The sequence below is a fragment of the Pelophylax lessonae genome, assembly GCF_965119305.1.
Source record: "Pelophylax lessonae genome assembly, chromosome: 7".
Taxonomy (NCBI): Eukaryota; Metazoa; Chordata; class Amphibia; order Anura; family Ranidae; genus Pelophylax; species Pelophylax lessonae.
Window position 1 is genome coordinate 247,817,157 of NC_138774.1, and position 5,355 is coordinate 247,822,511.

A 5,355-nucleotide genomic window follows, 5' to 3' on the forward strand; every position below is an offset into this window, starting at 1 on the left:
AGAAGGGCAACCAAACTGGTAAGAGGCATAGAGGAGCTCAGCTATGAGAAAAGATTAGAGGAACTGAATTTATTCTCTCTCTTACATAAGGGGTCTATGTAGTGAACTTGGTGTTGAGTTATTCACTTTAAGGTCAACACAGAGGACAAGGGGCACTCTTTATGTCTAGAGGGAAACAGATTTAGTCTCCAAATACAGAAAGGTTTCTTCATCGTAAGAGCTAGGAAAAATGTGGAATAGGCTCCCTCCAGAGGTGATTCTGGCTAGCTCACTAGTTTGCTTTAAAAAAGGACTGGATTCTTCCTGGGTATACATAATATAAATGGGAAGGCGGAGCCTGGAGTTGTGGGAGGGGAGGAGCTGCCTATTTAAAGGCAGGCCCCTCGCCTCTTCTGGGCTGCCTCTGGGATCGTTATCTGGTTTGTGTCACGCCCACCAGTCAATTTGCAGAGCTCCACGAGGATGCTTCCGGGTTGGCCATCAGGCACCCGGCTCACTGTGAGTACTGGGGAGGGGGAGCTGGGGCCCGGTCTCCCCACCCACCCCCCTCCCTCCATCACCAGCCGCAAAACCTTCCTGCTCCTTCTTCCACTCACACAGGGTCAACCGCAACTTGTCTCCCCAGCCTGGACCTACCCTTCTCAGGCTGCTGCATGGGGGGGGGTCTCGTCCTGGCCACTCCTGATCATGTCCGCACACCCTGGGGCAGTCCACGGCCTCCCTGGGGGGGGGTCCTGACATTATCCCCCGGCCCCCCTGCCAGCCCTTGCACCTTTCACTGCCCTGCCATTTTTTCTCCCCATTGTAAGTTAATTGGGGCGCTCCCACCTTTCCGGGCACCTTCAAATTCACCCCCCGGGTCACCCACCACCAGCCTGCCCCCCCCACCAACCAGCCATGGGACAGCTCGCATCGTTCCGTTGAAGTATCTCCTTCGGGACAGTTCACTTCACCTCACAGGTTCGTCTCTCAGTATCAGCACAGGCTGCATTTCCGGCTCACTGGCGACACCTAGTGGTCTAGAGGGAAATTACATCTGCAATTTTTTTTTTTTTTTTCGTTTCACTGTCCTATTCAAACCTGTTCATTATTGTCATACTGCAAACCTGGTTAGGAACCCTGCAAATTGTTTGTTTCTCATTCATGTTTTCCGATTATTTTATTTCCATGCATCAGGTCACATACACCCAGATAGTTGGTTGCGGCTTAAAAAAAAAAAGGAATCCCGTGAAGCAGCTTTCTTTGCCTTTTAATCGCACCTTTTGGTTTGCACCTGCTCTCATCTCGCACAGGCAACCCCCTGGCTGGGCCTCCCTCCCACTGGCCAGCCTCACTCTTGCATTCTCTGGGGGGGGGGGGGGGTTTACCAAACACAGACTTAATGCCGAAATGCTTTGTCGTTTTCTTTGCCATCACGTTGAGCCACTCAATCTTTGTTTGGTTACATATGGGTTTTTTTTCTTTCAATGTTCGTTTGATGTTTATTTCAGGTACAACAGACTGTTTTTTTTTTTTCTTCTCTTTAGTCACCACTCTCTGGGCCAACTCGGCCACAGAGGTCTTTGTACCGCATGCGGGGGGCCACGCTCCCGCCCCCCTCACCTGGCTTCCGGCTACCACCCACGGCCTTGACACACAAGGACACGCTCCAACCACATTCCTGGTTCACTTCCGGTGAAACGTTCATTCGGGGGAGCGGACCACATCTCTCCTTCCCTCAGTCGCAGGTTCTGGTGGGCACTTCGTACAGCCCCTCTTGATACACCTAGGGTTGGCGTCCGCAGGTCATGTCAGTTGTTTGAGTCCGGCGCTTATGTCATCTCACTTCAGGCGCCAACAGTTTTTTTTACCCATACAGGCAGCACGCACAAAGGTATGTCGTCTCACTTGGTCTATACTCTTCCTTTGTATCGGGCGGGGGGGGGTAGTTGGGTAGGTCACTTGGAAGTTAGCCTGAGACCAACACCCATCCTCACGCGGAGGAATTCGTCCATCGGCCCAAATCATAGCTAGCGTCTCGGTCACCCCACTAGCGTAGAGAGGGCGTCACCTTCCAGAGGCCTACACCCCGCCATTTCATTACTTGGCACAGCACAGGGCCAACTCAAAGACAGTGCCTCTATCCACCGCTGGGTTAGTTAGCGCCTCACGTCCCGCTCGCTAGCGCTGGTCTCCTCTCGGGAAACCTTGGGGGGGCACGCCCACCCGTCAAATGTTTTTACGCTCATGTTTTAGTGACCTTTTCCTTCATGTTTTCCAGGATGTCTCACGCGTCAGACATAGGAGATAGCTTCTCCCTTCCTAGCACGCCAGTCAGGCCTCCTACTCCGGCGTCAGTCCCTATCGCAGGATGAAGCCAAGTCTCGACGAGCCCTGGCCATTGAGCGCATGGACCATCCCAAAGATCGTCGCTGAATTAAGACGGAGAAGAATTCCGCTCCCGGCCACTGCCAGGAAAGCTGAACTTTTCAGGATCCTAACGACCAACACAGTTCCGCAGTCGGGGCTTGGATCGCAGGACAATGTGCACGAGACTTTAGCTGGGATTCAGGCCACGATGGCGTCCATCTTGTCCTCCATCAACAGCCTAAATCAGAGGATGGAGAAATTAGAAACCCAGGCTCCCGTCCCCTCGGTATCCCCGGGTTTCCCACTCTCCCAGGTTGCCGGCCTAGCAGTCTGTGTCTGCGAGCAGTCTCTCGCAGTGTCATCGCAGGTACTCTTACCTCCCCTGCCTCTATCTCACACATCATCACGCCAGCTCACTTGGTCCCTCCTAGTGTCAAGAAAGATATCCTGGAGGGCAAGGATGTCAACCTCATGACCCTGCTGTTAGCTTCCCAGGACGTCGTTGAAAGTAAGACGTATAAATACGGCGAACTTTCTGTGGTGCTTAAGGCCAAAGACCCCAAAGAAATTGACCATCCCGGAGTTCGTGTTGGCTTTCGGTCTGTTTAGGGATGTGATGTGCTTCAGTTTCCTGAACCGAAGTGAGGAACTGGATTTGTATATGCACAAGGTGGTCGAGTTGGGGTACAAGTATGGCGGCTCAGCATTCTATGATTACCACCGTTCTTTTTCCGCCAAAGCGGCTGCCCCCTTCGCCCAATTCAATGTCCAGGCAGACTGGGGCCAATTGGACATGGAGCTATTCTGCCGCCACTTCGCTGGGCTCGCTCCACCGGCCTGCGCCAACTGTGCTGCTTTTTCCCATCCCACCAACTTGTGTACCTTTGAATCCAGTTCCACCGTCACCAGCGACGTCACCCCGGGTACCAGCAGAGTCGACCAGAAAGCTTCCAAAGACAGGCTAGGCAGGCCCATCGTGTTCCTGGGTAAGACACAGGTCTGTAACAACTTCAATGCAGGTGGTTGCAGTTTCAGCGCCTGCAGGTTGTTGCATATCTGCTCTACCTGCTTCCGGGCACGCGCCAAGACCATGTGCCATAACCGACTCTTCCCAAAGAAATGACTGACCGAATTACACGTGGACACCCTGGCTTCCCTCCTGGAGTCCCCACCCTGCTCAGGATTTGGTTAATTTTCTAATCCAGGGTTTCACAGAAGGGTTTCAGATAGGGTTAGTCGCTCTACCAGCAACCACGGTGGAGTGCAACAATTTGCAGTCTGCCCTGTCCGACCCCTCCACAGTCAACACCTTGTTACAGGCTGAGGTGGCCAAGGGTTTCATGATTGGGCCTTTTGACACACCGCCTTTTTCTTGTTGGCGTACCAACCCGTTGCGCATTGCCACCGGGAAATACAACATAAAAAAGCGTTTAATTATTGACCTTTCGGCTCCTTATTCTGTTGTCATGCCTAGCCTCAATTCTCTCATCCCCTCTGAGGCATTTTCTCTACAATACGCCTCCGTAGACAATGCCATCCAGGCGATCTTGCAGGCCGGCGAGGCTGCCTGGCTCGGAAAGACTGACATATCCGATGCCTTTAAACTACTGCCCATTCATCGGTCACTATAGCACCTGCACGGCGTCAAGTGGGGGGAGTCTACTATTTTGCTGTCCGCCTGACTTGCGGGGCCAAAAGTAGCCCAAAAATTTTTGACACATTTGCTGAAACCCTGTGCTGGTTCCTTCTAAACATCAGCCGCTGTCCAGTGGTAATTCATTATCTGGATGATTTCTTGACCGTAGAAAGTCACACCGCTACACCACTCAGTTTAACCAAGACTGTGAGGGTTTTTTCCACCTTGGGGGTTCCAGTGGCTCCAGCCAAGACCATAGGCCCCACCACCAAGCTGACCTTTTTAGGCATTTGCCTGGACTCAGTCTCCATGCAGGCCAGCCTTCCTGCAGACAAAGTTCAGAGAATCAGGGCTGAGGTCGAGTCTTTCCTCCACAGAGGTTCCACGACGCGGAGGGATCTGCAGTCCCTCCTGGGTTCTCTGAACTTCGCCATGAGGGTCATCCCCCAAGGCCGTGCTTTTGTGTCCTGACTTCTTAGCCTGCTCCCAGTTCTTCCGCACAAGGACAGCTTCATCATACTGGACGGTCAGGCCAGGGCGGACTTGTCCATGTGGAGCGAGTTCCTGGCCCATTGGAATGGCATGAACATGTTCATCCCGCCTGTCACAGACTGCCCTCCGGTTTTATTGACCGACGCGGCTGGCCATACCAGGTTCGCGGCCATTTGGGGCAACAGGTGGTTCAGGGATAGTTGGCCGCCTGAAACCTTAAACCTGCCATCCTTCAACTCCACCTCGGCCCTTTTTGAAATGTACCCCATAGTGGCAGCTGCCAGGATTTGGGGGCAACTTTGGGCAGGCCAAACTGTAAAGTGCTTCACCGACAACATGGCAGCGGGCGAGATCATCAACAGGGGGCGGTCTTCCTTCCTTACCATCCTGAGTTTAGTCAGAAGGCTCACTTGGCTGGCCGCCACTTTGCAATTCCACTTGGTTTGCGAGCATGTGCCAGGCGTTCTTAACACAGCAGCTGATGCCCTGTCTCGTTCCAATTTGCAGGGCTTCTTCCAGGCACATCCCATGGCAGAGGAAATCCCGGATGAACCACCACCATTCCGGGAACTAATCCTGCATTAGCTGTTCTCATGGCCCATGGGAACATGCTAGCCCAGTCAGCACTGTCGCTGAACACCAGACGCTCTTACGCGCGGGTTCTGACCATCTTCTTGAGGTTCATCACAGAGTTCAATATTTCGGACCCGTTGTCTTTGGACACCGTCGTGGCTTTTTCCTCCTTTTGCCATTTGAACTTGAAACTGGCGCACAGCACAATCAAACTCTACCTCTCTGGAGTTCAGTTTCACATTGTCAACACGTACCCCAGTCACGGTACCTTCATGACGTCAAGTCCCGTCAAGAACATTCTAAAA

At 52.9% G+C, this 5,355-nt stretch overlaps 1 pseudogene across 1 annotated transcript; it reads left to right on the forward strand.

Moving 5' to 3' along the window:
• The first annotated feature begins 2,557 nt into the window (after positions 1-2,557).
• LOC309559849 lies at positions 2,558-3,472 on the forward strand (annotated as a pseudogene). Its single transcript has 2 exons — positions 2,558-2,645; positions 2,762-3,472. The product of its transcript is annotated as an uncharacterized misc_RNA (transcript).
• The last annotated feature ends 1,883 nt before the right edge of the window (positions 3,473-5,355 follow it).